Source organism: Vombatus ursinus, unplaced genomic scaffold, assembly GCF_900497805.2.
Source record: "Vombatus ursinus unplaced genomic scaffold, bare-nosed wombat genome assembly UNPS02010461.1, whole genome shotgun sequence".
NCBI classification, from domain to species: domain Eukaryota; kingdom Metazoa; phylum Chordata; class Mammalia; order Diprotodontia; family Vombatidae; genus Vombatus; species Vombatus ursinus.
Window position 1 is genome coordinate 4,328,325 of NW_020950239.1, and position 17,620 is coordinate 4,345,944.

Consider the following 17,620-nt stretch of genomic DNA (forward strand, 5'->3'; position numbering starts at 1 on the left):
GAGAGGTTGCTCAGTGAAGATTGTACAGAGAGAGTCTGGAAGTAACAATGGTGGGAGAGGAATATTCCATGACTCTTCAACATGACCCATAATGAGTCAGGGTATGAATGTAACTAGCGCTAGAAAGGGTGGTGATGGTAACTGTGGAAGCTACAGTGCCAGCAGGGAGCCGTGTCCCAATGAGGACGGAGTGAGATGGAAGGAGTGAGTAAACAATATGGAGGATAAGAAGGAATTGTTAATTATGGGGCAGGCATGCCAAAGGGCATATTAGAAGGAGAAGAGAGACATTGTCCTGGAGTGAGACAACAGGGAACAAGGGGTGAGGTCGATAGGGGTAAAGAAGAAGAAACTTAATGATGGTGAGTGGTTTAAACCTCAGGCGCAAAAGGCTGCAGAGTCACTGGGATGGGACCTGTTAAGGGAATGGAAATATGCTAACCATTAGCTCTGGGTTTAGGCTGAGTATCTGTGATTGAAAAAGATTACTTACAGGAGGAACTAGATTAGAGAATTCTAGGTTGTTCCTTGAGAGTGAGCCTCCTAGTAGACAGAGATGCTGTGTCCTGTGAGACCCCAGGAGTCACAACTCACAACAGGTAGTACCAGGAAGCAATATGGAAGCCTGGTCAGGAGGCAAGGAAGGCTTGCTTGTCCTAGAGAAGGCCCTAGGGTGCAGAAAATGGAAGAGGTCTTGTCCAAGGAGTTGAACATGACTCAATGACAACTGAACAACTCCCTACACACTCACTTTTCCTCCCTTGTTTATCTCATCATAACCCTTTATCTCAGCATAACCCTATACCTTAAGACCTCTAAACCTGTTCTTTGTCTTCATTCTGATTTCTATTCCTTCCTTTTCCTTCCCATGCCCTTGTGTATATTTATACCAAACTATTTGTGTATTTAACCATCCTTTACCTGTTTCAGGTAAAAGTGAGCTTCCTGTGAAGCCTGCCTCCCCACCCATTCCTCCAAATTTGTTTCCTCTGCTCATGCACCCCAGTTATAGGAAATAGCAACTTCTACCTCTTTCTTCCTTATTTCTATAACAGTGTAAGGCTTTTATCCTCTTTTTTCTTTCTGTACTTAAAACCTGCGGAATAGAACCACCCCTACATCCTCTGTTTTTTTTTTTAAATTAATTAATTTATTTTTAGTTTTCAAAATTCATTTCCATAAGATTTTGAGTTCTAAATTTTCTCCCCCTCCATTTCTTCCCCCCTCCCCAAGTTGGTGGGCAATTTGATAGAGGATCTACATATACATTCATATTAAATATGTTTTCACATTAGCCATGTTGTAAAGAAGAATGAAAACCAATGGGAAGAACCACAAGAAAGAAGAAATAAAGTGAAAAAAGAGAGCAAATAGTATACTTTGGTCCGCATTCAGACTACATAGTTTTTTCTCTTGATGTGGATAGCATTTTCCATCATGAGTCCTTTGGAATTGTCTTACATCCTTGCATTGCTGAGAAGAGCTAAGTCTATCAAAGTTAGTCATCACACAATGTGGCTGTTAAAATGTTCTTGTATTTCTGCTCACTTCACTCAGCATCAGTACATGTAAGTCTTTCCACATTTTTCTGAAGTCTGCCTGCTCATTATTTCTTATGGAAAAATAGTATTCCATTACATTCATATACCACAACTTGTTCAGCCATTCCCCAATTGATGGGCATTGTCTCAATTTCCAATTCTTGGTCACCACAAAAGGAGCTGCTTTAAATATTTTTTGAGGGTCCTTTTCCCATTTTTATGATCTCTTTGGGATACAGCCCTAAAAGTGCTGTTGCTGAGTCAAAGGGTATGCACATTTTTATAGCCCTTTGGGCACAGTTCCATGGGGTTTCTTTCAGGAGGTGATCAGCGGATTCTTCACTTTGCCCTCTGGTTCTAATAGATTTGTGTAATTTTCACCCATGATTTCTCGAAATATAATGTTTATACTTTTCTTTTTCCAAAACAAAGGCATGATTTTCAAGGAGTCCTATGATTTTTAAACTATGTCTCCACAACTGGTGGAACCTCACCAGTTTTAAAAAACTAGGAAAAAATTTTTACACTAATTTTCTTTGGTAAAGGCCTCATTCTCAAATATGTAGGGAACTGAGTGAAATTTATAAGAATAACAGCCATTCCCTAAATGATAAATGATCAAAGGATATGAACAGTCAGTTTTCAGAAGAAGAAATTAAAGCTATCAATATTCATATAAAATGCTCTAAATCACTATTGATTAGAAACATGCAAATCAAAAGAACTTTGAGGTATCACTGCTTGCCTATCAGATTGGTTAACCCCAAAATAAAGAAAAATGACAAATGCTGGATTGTGTATGGAAAAATAGGTATATTAATGTGCTGTTGGTGGAATTATGAATTGATCCCACCATTCTGGAGAACTATTTGAAACTCTGCCCCAAGGACTATAAAACTGTGCATTTTCTTTCATCCACTGCTCGGTCTAGACCAGAAAGAGATAAAAAAGGCGGGAGAAGACTTACAGACATAATAATATTTATAGCAGCTCTTTTCTCAGTGGCTATTTATGATCTGCTTCCACTACCATTTGTTATTCTTTGGGTTTTCTGCAATAACTTGGTCTGTGGTTGGGTTATTTGGGAACAGTAAACATCAAGAATTATCAATATTGCCCTAAGAACTTTTTACTTCTGCTACCTTATTATCTCAAATCCTATAGTATAAGAAATAAGTAGATGCTTTGAAGAAGCTGGTGGACATAAAAATCTCAAGGCATTTTGTACAGAGGTGATATTGAGGCTTTCTGCTCTCTGGTAAAACCCCACATTGTGTGGAAATGCCAACTCTTTCCTTGGCCACAACGGTTCATCTGCCCAGAAAACCACTTGAAAGGGAGGGCTGCTGGCTTCCCACAGGTTCTCCCTGAGACTGTGCTACATCTGGTCAGTCAGATTTATAATTCAGATCAATCCTTAGTAATCAAAATGTTAGTGTTCTTCCATAAATTCTAGGAAAGGATTGTTGATTAAAACTACTACCATTTAATATAATTAACAGATTTGTCATAATGGACCTCCACAAAACATGCAATGTGCTCTTTTCCCCCCAGAGAGCATATTGAATGTGTAGTGTGTCAGTGTGATAAAGTTTCAACTCGATCAACCAGTCTTCATTTATTAAGCAAACTACAATGGGCCAGGCTTCCTAGGGTCTAGGAATGGAGTCAGGCAATGAGCTAGCATTTATGAAGCACCTACTATGTGCCAGGCACTATGCCAACCTCTGGAGGTACAAAGAAAGGCAAAAAAGTCACCAACAAAAATCAAGTAGTGTCTGCCTTCGAAGAACTTCCATTCTATAAGTGGAACCAGCTTATGCACAGATTATATTTTGCATACCCATGATTTTGTCTCTGTGTCTGCCAATGAAGATCAACATTTTCAGTCACTTAAAATTCTGGATAGTTATTTAGAGTGCTGACAGGTTAACGGCCTTGCCTATGGTCACACAGCGGGCACTGGAACATGGGTACCCCTGACTCCAAAATGGTTCTTTTACCACTCTGCCATGTTGCATATAGGTGTCTGAATCTATATGGGTTCCTATGTATGATATGTCATTTCATCCTGAAAGCCCAGTTCTAGACTATGTTGCTGCTTCTTAGACCAAGAAGCTTCACATCTTCTTCTCCTTATGTTATTCTCATCTACATGATGAATCAGAACTGAAGGATGGAAATAAGGACAAGAGACATCCAATACGCCGTGAGCTGAGTTTATTATATAGAGAGTATAAAGGAGAGCATTAGTCCTTTGGGAGAATGATTGGTGTTAATATAACAAGCTTGGAGCTACCATCTCATGCTCAATAATGGAGACTGCTAAGTAGGCAGATGGAGAGAGTCATGAATTTGTAGACTTGTAGATCCATAGAAGGATTGAATCAGTCTTCCAGGCAAACCTAGAAGTAAATAGAAAATGTTGCCTTAATTAGATTTTATTCCATGATATTGTTTTGGGGGTAATCTATTCCTCTTCTTGTTGCTATGAGCTGTTACGTCTACTCAGGGACAACTTCCATGGAGGTTTTTATATTTGATTTTGTATTTGATTCTGGGCATAATAGAGAACTTCTAGAATTTATGGGGAGGGGGCAGGGAATAGAATAAGCACCATGGTCACAGCTAAACTTCAGGAATATTATCCCTTTGGTAAATCAATGGAGAATGGACTTAGCAAAACCTTCTGCAGGAAAAGAGGCATTCAGATTCTGACTATTCTAAGTCATTCAGCTATTGAGAGGCAAATCTGAAGTTCAACCAGGAGGATTTTTTTTTTAAGTGCAATATCTGGTATTCTTTCTACCACACCATCCACCTACTATGTTGTCGGTAAGTACAACTTACCTTTACCTGTGTTTATTGAGGTTCTCCTTGGGGTGCATTTTGAGGATTTCTTAATACGGGGGATTTCCAGGATTTGAACCATATCCAGGATTCCCAGGATATCCAGAATTTCCAGGATTTGGACCATATCCAGGATTCTCAGGATAACCAGCATCTTCAGAATATTCAGGGTACACATCACCCTGAAGATATTCTTCAACATATCCCTTCAAAAAGAAAGAGAAAATAGTAGACATAAGGTTGGGAAATTCTGGTTCATTTACAGTATTATTAATTTCTTAATACCCATAATAATATTGAAAAATTAGATACAATACAAATGTAACTGGATTTATACAACTGCTCATCCATGACAGGATTATTTGAATCATCTGACTCAACTATCTGAGTTCTAGAGTAGATCTGACTTATGCATATATTTTCACTCATTGATATACTTCCATAAAATCCCTCAATCAACTAAATGGAGAGCACTCACTAATTCATCATATATGATATATTTAACAAACTGGAGAAGCCTCATTTCCAAATATTGGTTATTCCTTTCATAATTCTCAATTAAAAAAAAAACTTAGACAGTTCTCTTCTCCGTATTTTCTCACAGATGAAAAAAGAAAAACCAAACCATATACTATCCCTGACTCCATTGGGAGACAGATGAAGAAGAAAAAGCAGAGACTTGCCCTGATTCCACAGGGAGAAGATAATCAAAGGCCATGGTCACTACTGTAACTCCTGGCTTCTCTGTTCTTATGCATGATATAGTGGAAAGAATTAAACATCTCTAGGATTAAAGAGCCTGGCTTCAAATCCTGCCTCTAATACCCATTGCCTGTGTGAACTTGAGTTATTTAATCTTGATGGGCCTCAGTTTCCTCAGCTGTAGAAAGAAGGGGTTAGATGAGATGAATTGTAATGGTCCTCCCACCTCTACATCTCTGATACTGTGAGAGAGACACTGTGGCCTCTGAAGGAAAGAGTTTAGAGACAAAGTTTATAGATGAATCTGCAGCAGGAGATTCCTAGACTGAGTGAGATGGGACCTTAGAAATCTGGTTCATCTTCACTGAAACTTAGAATAGGGAAAGTGAAGCAACCTCATCAGTGTTACAGAGGTAATAAGCAGAAGATTGAAACCTGGATGACTGGAAACGAATGATGACAGTGACTGGGGAGGGAAATGCTCACTGATGTAAACTGAAATCCTTATTTAAGATCAGTTTTAAAGCATCTAGTAAATTTATTCTCACCTTTGAAGGACGTTTGCACAAAAACCCATCTAAGTGACATGAAGAATTAATGAAAGAGTCGTTTTCAGGATAAAATTATTCTATTTTGTGGACAGAACTCTTCATGCTCCAATGAGTTATCCCTGGCATTCTGTAGCTATCTAATAGCTATGAGTGCTTTGAGAAAACACATTTAACTCAAAATCCTTATATATAGTCAGGAGACAATGAAAAGGAGGACTGAGCCGTTTTATAGAAGACGTGGTAAAAATCTTCTGTTGCTTAATGACATGGGCATCATCAAGCCTGTGTATTAACACAATTCTGTTTAGCCACAAAAACATGGCCAGAAATCAGTTTGGGGTCCAGAAGCTAGTAGATAGTAGAGTAACTAGATTAGGTAGCTGTAATTTGAGGAGACAATTCAACTCCTCACTTTCAAAACACAAACCAAACCAAATCAAGTCATTTCAGACAACATTTGTTAAGATCTTCCTTTGTTAGGGTCCTGGGCATGTAAATATGAGTCACTTAGGACTCCATGAATGAGCAGAGAACTCAAAAGCATCCCATAAGCCCAGAGAACACCTCTGATGTCTCTTGGGCTTAGAATGATTTAGTGAAATCCTATAGAATCATTGGCAAAGTGGTATACAATTTAGGGAAGCAAGGAAAAGAGATTGAATTTGGGCATCATTTCTTCCAGTAAACATTTCACTTGTGGGGCAGCTAGGTGGTGCAGTGGATAGAGCACCAGCCCTGGAGTCAGGAGGACCTGGGTGCAAATCTGTCCTCAGACATATAACAATTACTAGCTGTGTGACTCTGGGCAAGCCACTTAATTCCAACCACCTCACCAAAAACAACAACAACAACAACAAAAAAGAAACGACCAACAACCACATTTCACTTGCTTTAACATGGTTATTGTAATGCAGCAATTCTATCCCAATGAATGAATCCAGAAACTAAATGTTTACAGAGATTGTGTATGCACTGCTTGGAAAGCCTTAGTTTAATGAATGCCTCACACTTATCAAACGGCACAAGCATCTATTTCTGTTTCATTTAAACCATCATTTGTTCAGGAATGCTGAGTGATTAGATATTTTGGGGGGAAAAGATTAAAGATAAAGAGAAAGCAATATACTAATGACAATATGTTAGTATTATTTATACATTACATGCTAAACACACTAAATTATAATTTTACATTATGATGATGACACTGATTATATTTCTGTTCACGTAAAGAAAAATATTTCTAGGGATACACATTATTGAATATTAAATTACTTTGTATTTATTTGGAAATGTCTTACCTCTTCAGATGAGCCATCAGCTCTTTTCTTTGGAAAAGAAAAAGATCAACAGACTCAGTTACATGACATGTATTTGAAAAAAAAATACCCCACACCCAAGCAGTGAATTGAGTTAACTCTCTGAGTTATGGAAGGAGTTACCCCTACACTGAGGGAAGAGCAGAATTTTGTCTCAAATAGCTAGATAAACATTGATTATCTCCATTTTATTTTGGGGAAATGTAGATCCAGGCTCTTTAAGGGCAGGAAAAAGCTATGACTATAAAATGAAGAGTTGGTTAGCTGAGGCTACAGCCACAAGGAATTTTTCTGGATTCTTCAGAGACCAATATAAATAGTAAAAACAAAAGAAAACAAAACAAGAAATTAAAATGTACTAATCCTGAGACATGGGAATGCAAATATAAAGCCAAGTCTCCAGATGCTAAAAGACCGTTGTTGGAAAGAGGGCTCCCAACACCAGTCCGTTCTCCATTTCCCCGAGTACTTACAGCCTGGACAGCCAGGAAAGCCATTAGGAAAGTTACAAGGAAGAGCTTCATGTTTGTAGGCTCCTGTGGAATGGAGAGGAGAGAAGTCACTGATGTCTTTAGTCTCTTTTCTTTTTTATGTCATATTTGTCTTTCCAATGAAGAAGAAACTTAGGTAAATAAATTAACTTCCATTTCTTTGGTGCTGTTGAGTTTTAAAGTGTTTTCATTCCAAGAACTGATGAGCAAATATTATTGTTTTCTTTTTACAGATAAGAGAAATGAGTCTCAAGTGGCTTGTATCTATATAGCTAGAGATGGTCAGAGCCAGAATTTGGTTACAGGACACCAAATGAAGAACCTTATTGCACACAGCATGCAATTTCTGTCTCTCTCTTTCTCTCTCACCTTCTAATTACACCCCCCCTCCACACACACACATGTGTTTCCTGAGGTTTGAGAGACAACATATTTAAAAATTCAATTTCATTTTATTTTCAGTTCCAAATCCTCTCCCTCCCCCTCCTCCCCTCACTTTGGAAGGTAAGGAAACAAAGGCCATCACAAATATGTAGTCATATAAAATAAATTTCCTTAATAGCCGAGAGAGAGAGAAAATGGAAGGAAGGAAAGAAGGAAGGAAAGAAAGAAAGAAGGAAAGAAGGAAAGAAGAAAAGTAAGAAGGAAGAAAGGAAGGAAAGAAGGAAGTTAAAAAAGAAAGAAAGGAGGGAAAGAAAGGAGGAAATGAGAAAGGGAAGGAGATATCAAGGAGGTGAGGAAGAAGAAGGAAGAGACAGAAACATTTTAATTCTGTTTAATGACCCTCAGTTTTTACGTTGTCCATATCAATCATCCCTAATCACCTAAAATTGAAGAGAAGGAACTCAGGAAACACTAAGGTATCCAGATTGACTGGGTTGTTCCATTATGACTCAGGAATATTTTTCTGTCTCCCATGAATTCTGTGCTCAGAAACCTTAGGTAACAATAACAGCTCACGTATATAGGGGAAAGAAAAAGGATCTTAACTTCAAGATCTCCCTGAGATAGAGTCCTTCAGAGGAAGAAATTCCACCAATGCACCTTCTCTGCAACTCAGAGTCCTAGAAAGTTACCTGGGATCCTAAGAGGTGAAGTGATTTCCCAGGGTCACAGAGCCAGGGTGAGTGAGAGGGATCAGAATTTCTGGCTCTGAGACCAGCTCTTCATTCATCCTTCCTTGTTTCTGCACTTCACGTGTATCTAGTGCTATGAAGTTATCAAGGTCCTTTATATGAATTATCTCCTTTCATCCTTACATTTCAACCTTAGAAGGTAAATGCTACAATGTATTTTACAGATGAGGAAACTGAGTTCCAGAGAAACAAATATTTCACTTATCTCTAGGTGAGGACTTCAGACTTGTAGTACCATTCCAACAGCTCACATTTACAAAGGAACTTACATTTTTAAAAATACTTCTGACATTCACTGAGACGGCTAGATGGCACAGTGGAGAGACAGTTGAACCTGCAGTCAAGAAAATCTGTGTTCCTTGAAATTCATTAGGTGTGTGATTCTAGGCAAATCAATTAACCTCTGCCTCCCTCAGTTTCCCCATCTGTGATATTAGGATAATAAATTGCACCTCCTTCCTAGGGCTGTTATCAGGATGAAATGAGATATTTCTAGAGAGTTTTGCAAATTTTAAAATGCAATAAAAATACTGGCTATTAAGCATTATTTGATATTCACAACAGGGAATAAGGACAAATATTATTACCCAGGATTTAGGGATATGGGAATTGCAACATAGGGAAGACCTCCTGACAGGAAATGGCTGAATCTGGACTCAAATAGGGCTTTTCTGACCCTGTCAGTCAATAAAGCAACCAAGTATTTCTCAAGCACTCACTAAGGGCAAGGCATAGTGCTGGTGGTAAGCGCGACAAAGACATGAACTGAAGAGTCTTTGCCCTCAAGGAGTTTACATTCTATCAATAGCATATTCACACATGTTCCAAGTGACATAAAAACTACATTCAAACTATAAATTATAGATTAACTTTAGACGAACTATATAAAAAAAGAAATAAAAGGCATTTTCTTTGTGGGGGAGGCAATAGGACTTGGGGGATGAGGAGAAGCCCCAGGTGGGAGATGTGACTGATGATGAGCTTTGAAGAAGAAAAGTGAGAGATTCTAAGCAGAAGAGATGAAGAGGAAATATATTCCAGTCTTGGGGGCCAGCCTGTGCAAAGCCATGGAGAAGAGAGATGGAGGGAGGATCTTGTGTAAAAAAACAGCAAAAAGAAGGCCAGTTTGGCTGGACTGTATTTCTACATGACAGTAAGTAGCGTATAAAAGGCCTAGACATTAAGGACTGAGCTAGTTTTGAAACAGAGGGGTCATATCTTGTCCTAGAGCCCTGGAATTTAAGGACCAGAAGAGTGACCTGGGCAGAGCTGTGCCTGAGGAATATCCTATTGTCAGCTGTAGTGAGGATGGATTGGAGAAAGGACTCAAGGCTGGGAAACCAATGAGAATGCTATTGTAGTTATTCAGGTGACAGGTGATGAAGGCCTGACCTCCTCTAAAAGGGCGTGAATGTGAGAGATGTGGCAGACCCAGAGTCATCCACATCTGGTAAGTAATTAGACATTTGGGGAGAGGGAGGAGTTATGGGTGAGGATGAATTCTTACATTGGGGTAACTAGGTAGATGGGGCTCGATTGGGATAACATTTATAAAGAGCACAGCACAGATACTGATTCACAGCAGGTACATAATAAATTCTCATTTCTTTCCCTCCCCCTGACCTTCTCCCCAACTCTAACAGAAATAGGTAAGTTCAGAATAGGTGCGGGGTTGGGATGGGGAGGGAAGGTAATGACTTCTATTTTAGTCCTGGAGAGTCTGAGTTGACCATAGAGCAGCCACTTCCAAATGTCCAATAGCTCATTACATGGTGATGTGTAACTGGAGCTCAGGAGAAAGAACAAGCTCTCGTGGCTAGAAATGGCAAAGAGGAAGCTTTAGGTTTAATGGAAAGAAAACTATCCTAACAATTAGAGCTATCCAAAAGAAGAATGGTCTGCCATGGTAGGTAGTGAGCCCCATTCCCCTTTGTCACTACCACCACTAGATATCATTCAAAGCCTGGATGACTATTTGTAGAGTATATTGTTGAGAATATTCTGTTCCATTATAAATCACTCTAGACACTCCAATGTGGTTCCTTCCTACTCTGCTGTTGATTTGTTTTGATCATGTCTGACTCTTAGTGACCCCATTTGGGATTTTTTGTGGCATTATTGGAGCATTTAGCTCCATTTCCTTCTCCAACTCATTTTAAAGATGAGGAACTGAGTCAAACAAGGTTAAATGACTTGCCCAGGGTCACAGAGCTAGCAAGTGTCTCAGGCCAGATTTAAAGCCATGTAGATGAGTCTTCTTGATTCCAAGCCCAGTGCTCTACCAACTGGGATAATAGAATTTCATGACATTATAGCTGATTTCTTTCCTTTACATCATATTGTCACTCAATCTTTGTAGTTACTTACTCCTATCAAACACACGGCACCAAATAATCAAAAAAAACTGTGAGTTAATTGAATTTTTAAAAAATATCAGTTGGGGACAGTAACACTCTACAATTTGATAAGGATATTTAATTTGCTGCTTGCTAAATGTAGTAATATTTGATATGCTTGAGGAGAAGACTTGAGAGACAGTCAAAGAAAAGAGTCCAAGCAAACAAAAACAAAGGTATGTTTGCTGGGAAAAGAAGAGTAGCAAAGGAGAAAGCAGAGGCAGAACAAATCAGAGGAAGGAAAGCTAGAAGAGAGGAGCATCTGGGCAGCAGAGGAGGGGAGTAAGTTAAGCAGGTGACCCTCCTTCAATGGGACAACAAGCCTTTTTCAGGAGAAGACTTCCAAAATTCCTGCATTGGGAAAGAAGAGAGAGGACCATAAAGGGGTGTGGTGACATGACATTAAAAGAGAAAACCAAGAGCTGAGTTGATCTTCAGAATGAGGAGAGTAGCAAAGACTCAAGTGGACAAAGTATGCCAGATTGTCCAGTTACTCCAATTTTTTTTTTACCAGTTATATTTTTAGGGGATTTGTACTCAGTTATTTTCATGACCTTAATGGGCCTCTTAGTACCTTAAAATTTATAGAATCCATGTTTCCCCCTGTAAAAAAAAATGGGCCATCTCAAGTTCTCCAATATCTTACCAAGCATGAGACTTCAGGCAAGTTCCTTAAGCTGCCCGAGCCTCAGTTTCCTCATCTGGAAAATGACTTGCTTAGTCTAGATGGCTTCTGAGGTTTTTTTTCCAGTTCTAGATCTATAATTCTATCACATCTCCCTTTCCCCAAACCCAATATTTATATGTTCAATATTAAAATAGTACCTATTTCTCTATAAACCATTATAATCTTACACATGTTTCATTTTATTCCTCACATGCATGTTTCATAGATAAGATGCCCATACCATGATAGGTTAGAATAAAAAATTATTTAATATACAGAAAATATTACCTAAGACAGAAGACTGGAAGAATAGATCCTTTTTCAAGAAAGAATGGGCTTCAGGGTATCTCAGAGCTATTTAAACTCTGCCATTAATGATATGATAATTTTATGGTTGTAAATAATGTCAATAGTGGCCTTGAATTGTCATCACTGTGAACGAATATTGATTCTGTGCCCATTTTCAGTACCCACTCATGCCAAGAAGTCATTTAACAAAGCAAATTTCACAACAGACTGTAGAATTGAAGCCTCCAAGTTGAAAACTAAAATACCAAATGCTTAATCCTTGTGTCAGTCTGAAAGACAGATGTGTAAAGGATGTGATGACTCATAATTGGGATGTAAGTTCTTTAAATGCAGTTTATAAGTGTCTGAGGCAGAATTTGAACCCAGATCTTCCAACTCCAACTGTAGCACTCTATCTGCTATGGCATGCTACCTACAGATGTGTTGTAGAAGGTAGACTTCTTCAGATTTGACTTAGTCCAGGTGCCCCTTTGGATCTCCACCAATCTGTGATTCTGTGATTCATTAATCATAACACTTATTAAATATCTGCAATGTACCGGCCAGAGTGAGGCTGACAACTTTGGGCAGCTCTGCCCCTCTTATATCCAGTTCACACACAAGTGTGAACCCTCATAATGTCATTGGTCCTCTTCAAGAGTGAAAGACCACCACCACCACCAACAACAAGCAATGTGCAAAGCTGAAAGGAAGTACAGCCTAAGATTGGGGTTCAGAGTCTGCTTCTAGCCCATCCTGGCTGAGTACATGGAGGGAAGTCACTTAACCTCTTAGCACACTAGAAAACTCCCAATTACTATACCATTCAATCAAGACTGGGATCCACATCAGTGTAGGGAATTTCCACAGAAGAAGTCCCTCATGTCCATAGTGCACTAGAAAGTAAGAAAATTTTTTTAAAAGAATTTTAAGTGACTATAGGCCAGCAACATAAAACAAAATTATCTCTGCTCTCAATTAACTTACAGTCACTGGTTGGAAGAGGGAGGAGTGTACAACACACAAAAGTGGATAAACCTAACGAAAAATCTGAAGAGGGAGAGAATACTAATAATTGGAGGGATCAGAAGAAAAGATTCATCAGTAATAGAACATCTGACCTGAGCCTTCAAGAAAGGTAAAGCTCCCTTAATGTGGAGGCAAAAAGGATCTATTTATTACTGCATTAAAGGCAAGCAGGACAGAGTATGCAAATGTGTGGAGGGGATATGTACTGTTGAGTTTGGGACATGCTACAGGCTATTCAGTCCAGTTTGGTTGGAACATGGTGTGCTTGAAAAGAGTAATGCAAGAGAAAAAAAGGCAGGAAAAATTACTGTGGAATAACATGGTGAAAGACAATGGAATTTGCATTTTAGCCTGCCTCTTTTGCTGCATTATTATCTTCACATGCGACAAGACCCCAATTCTGGGTCTTGTCATCCCTTTCTCTTCTCTCTACAACCTCTCTCAGTTTCAATTATCACGTCTTTGTAGGTGACTTCCAGATCTCTACACTCAATCTTCACCTCTCTCGAAAATTCAAGCTATATGTTATTGATGCCTTCTTGGAATCCTCAATGGATGTGCCGGAGGTGGATAGAATCTGAAGCATTCAAAACTGTACTTATCATTTTCTACCTTCAGCCCGTCCCTCGTCCAAACTTTCCTATTTTCACTGGTGGCACCACCATCTGCCTAGTCACCTATATTCATACCCTTGGAGTAACTCTTTCCTCTGCCCTCTTCCTCACCCCCATATCTAACCAATCATGAAACGTTGTGGTATCAACTTTCACAGCATCTCTGGTATCCATTCCTCTTTTCAATTCACTTAGCCAACACTTTAGCTCAATCTTGCATCACCTTCACCGAAATTATTGTAATAGCTTCCTAAGCTCTTTCTTTGTTTTTATTTTCTCTTTAGCATAGTCATCACATAACTTCCAAAAATGACCTTCATAAGTTTTTTTTTTCCCTGAAAGCAACAATGTCACCTCCTGTTGGAAAAACTTAACTCACTCCTTCTTGCTTCCTGATTAAAATACAAATTCCATTGTCTCCCACAATCTTACAATTTTTCCTGCCTTTATTCTTTTTGTGTTACTCCCTTCCAAACAGGCCCAAACTGGACTTAATACCATTTCCCAAGCTCAACATACCATCTCCCACCTCCATATATTTGCACACCTTGTCCTGTTTGCCTTTAATGCAATGATAGATGCCCATTTCCTTCAATTCAAAGGATCTTTATCTTTCTTGAAGGTTCAGATTAGACATAATTCTGCTGATGAAGTTTTTTCTGATTCCTTAAATGAAATAAATAGGGAAAAAAACCTGGAAAAGGAAGGAATTTAGGGATATAATTGCAGGCCCCATCTACACATATAATTCCCCAAACATAATCAAATAATTTGTGAGAGAAATTATTTCAAGTAAAAATCTTGGGTAATTGAAATAAATATTTTTTAAAAATATTTTTGATGTATTTAGCATTTCATATCCTGGCTACAGACAAATCAACTTTTTCAAATTTGATTTTGGTGATTTTTTACCAAAACAATAAATGAAATGGAGTCTTGATTGATTATCTGAATAAATCAATTTTTAAAAGGCGAGTTAGTGTTTCCTGTTGGAGGAAATGAGAATGCACATGAGGAGTCAACTAATAATCAATAATCCCTGATAAAGGAAATACAAAGCATTTTCCTTGTGAAGTTCACTAGGATTCCACTTTGCATTAAAAGCTCAAAAACCTTCTTCCATGAATTACAAATTTCATGTATAAAAGACTCCTGAATTATGAAAGTGACATCTTCATTGAGAATTACTTGGGTAAGAAAATTCTCGGGTCAAAAAGAAACAATTTATAGACTTGTAACCAGTCATTCAACACAGGACAATTATTGTATTTTTATATCTCCTTAGAATGCTTCTCTAATTCTGAGTCTGACTTAAGTTCACCAAGATAGGAACTTTGTGGAAAATGTGTGATGATAAGAACCAGGAACAACAAATATTAGAAACAAAAAGAATACTGTAAAAGACATCTTGTTATCTCACATCAAACACCGTACGAATAGGAGGCGATCGGAAAAACTGGTGGACTTGAAAATGCCGTAATATTTATAATGAATTAAAAAGTTCTTCTTCCCTATTGAAAAATGCCATGCTGTTTCAAAATGCCAACCCTCTGCTATCTTAAGGATGTTCTTTCATTTGCTTATGAAAAACTCCACAAAGAATCTTCAGCTCTCAATAGGTGACCCATCGGCTTCCTATGGAATCGACACCTGACTAGAATCTGGATGTTTCCAAATCCTTTTCCTGTTGATTTTCATCCCCAGTGAAGATCAGGATGATCTTCATCACCCAAAATCTATATCCATGAGAAGTGACTGATACCAGCAAAGAGAGAATTCTTAGTTAATCAGATAAGAGTCTATGGCGACTCTTATTTTCCTGTAAGCGCTGGCTCAATTTCCTGAGGTTCTGGATCACAGGGAGTTTAGGTACTGATGCTTGATCTTCAATAGTTTCATAGAGAGAGTTCACTGACAGTCTGAAGAGAATAAGTCTTTTAACCAGAAATATGAGGAGAACTGAAATTGCTAGCGGATAATCCGAGGGGAGCTCAGTTTGTTTGGGGATTTGAGTGACCTTGAGGAAGGGGCTTGTTCCTAAATTTTAAGGCACCATATGAGGAGGCAGAGAGGCAAGATAGAAGCAGATAAACAAGGAGAAGGCAGTTCTGTGATAGAGGAGCTGACTGAGGTGAGACAGGCAGAACCAGAAGGGGGCGACAGAGAGAGCAAGTCCAGCAAGAAGCTCCTTTCTCCCCTGGTTTTGCAGAGCCCAGAGGTGACTGACTTCTGGTTCAATGGCAGCATTTTGCATTTTATTTAATTGTTTATTCTCTTTTCTTTCTTCTTGGTACTGTTGATAAATTGCTTTGTCACTAGCAGTGAAGTGACTAATTGTATCAGATTGTTGTTTGATGAAAAGGAATCTAGTACATAGTAGAAATTTTATTCCAGAGTAGGGACTGAGCCAATTGGAGGGAATTTTCTCAGTTTTTGAAAAAAATCCAGAGCACCCCCACTAGGTTGCTGTTAAACCAGGTAGGAGAGAATTAATGAGGAAAGAAGCCTCTATCAGAATGAAGAGTAGGGAGTTGTGGTTTTCTCTGGGTGTATCTTTGACAACTTGTATCACACATCTACAGGAAAGCTGTAGGTGGTGTGGTGGATAGACTACTGGGTCTGTAGTCAAGGAGTCTCATCTTGATGATTTAAATCTGTCCTCAGACAGTTAACTTGCTGTGTGACACTGGGCAAGTCACTTAACCCTGTTTGGCTCAATTCCTCATCTGTCAAATGACCTGGAGAAGTACAGAGTGAAGCATCATTTTTTCACTTTATCTTATTTTTTTGTTTGTTTGTTTTTCTCCCAGGATGGCTAATATGGAAATATGTTTTGAATGACTTTGCATTTATAACTTTACCTTCTCAATTTGTGAGGGAGGGGTCATAGGAGGGAAAGAATTTGGAATTGAAAAAAAATTTAAATGTCAAAATTAAATTAAATTTAAAAATTCCAAAAAAGAGAACTCTGGTCATCATAATGACCACTCATGATTCCAAAGAGCTAATGGTCGGGCATTCTGCCCAGTTCTTGATGAGGGGAGGGACTCAAGGTGCATGAGGAAACATTTTTACATGACCACAATAGAGATTTATTTTGCTTTATTTTTTCTATTTATAACAGGAGTTTTAGGTTTTAATATTTTTTCATCATTTGGAGGAGGTAGGGGGTGGGATGAAGAGAAGATGGACTTTTGCTGACTGAAAGAAAAATAAAATTTAATTTAAAACCATTATTGACTTTTCTGGGAGGCAATCAGGGTTAAATGACCTATCCAGGGTCACTTGATTTTCTTTCCTGGGGAAATTGCAGAAAGACATGGTTGGAGAACATTTGGAAAGAGCCAGCATGGCTTCATAATCAGGTCCTGCCACACTAACCTTCTTTCCCTTTTGGAGAGGATTGCTAAATTAGTAGATGAGGAGAACACTGTGAATATAAGCTTGCCCAGATTTTAAGGAAAGTTATTGACAAAGTGTCCCATGTTTTTCTTGTGAAGATGAAAAAGTGTGGATTAGATACTGAAGGGCAAGGAACTAAGTGCTTCCATTCATTGGATTAACTCAGATGTTGACCGGCATGGGGATTGGTTGAAAGAATTAGACATAGCAGGTATAGCAGAGGTATAGCAGAGAAGGAGAGTCCAATGGGGACTCTAGGAAGAATGTTTTGTACCAATCTTTCTTAATATAAAATCTTAGTAAATACCAGCTTCTTAAAGCCAATTAATCCTGGTTGGCTGGCATGATAAAACAACATCTATCAGGGTTCATCCCTCTCTCTACCCCACCATGTGGGTTAGGCTAGATTTTCCCTAAAAGACAACCAAACTAGGATTTAATTAGTCCAGGAGTAATGGAAAAGGCAAGTTGTTCCTCTCTTTATGGAGCTCCCTGATAAGTTCTGGTTTCCTGGATACCTAAGTGAAGAACATGGCCCACCCGTGGGGGTCAGCACCTTTCTGGCTGGGTGATGTCCTCAGACACCTTCAGTCATCACATCCTGCTCTGATAACTAGACTCATTTCCAAATGGATAG

At 38.6% G+C, this 17,620-nt stretch overlaps 1 long non-coding RNA gene across 3 annotated transcripts; it reads right to left on the reverse strand.

The window, feature by feature from the left end:
• Positions 1–3,744: 3,744 nt before the first annotated feature.
• LOC114037660 lies at positions 3,745–12,005 on the reverse strand. 3 transcript variants are annotated; one of them, XR_003568478.1, is made up of 5 exons: positions 11,939–12,005; positions 7,434–7,496; positions 6,943–6,969; positions 4,398–4,597; positions 3,745–3,946 (listed from the first exon to the last, which is right to left on the reverse strand). It is a non-coding gene; the product is annotated as an uncharacterized LOC114037660 (long non-coding RNA). The 3 variants fall into 3 exon arrangements; XR_003568477.1 differs by having other exon boundaries at positions 4,392–4,597; positions 11,939–12,004; XR_003568479.1 differs by lacking the exon at positions 11,939–12,005 and adding an exon at positions 8,857–8,896 and having other exon boundaries at positions 4,392–4,597.
• Between the last annotated feature and the right edge of the window lie 5,615 nt (positions 12,006–17,620).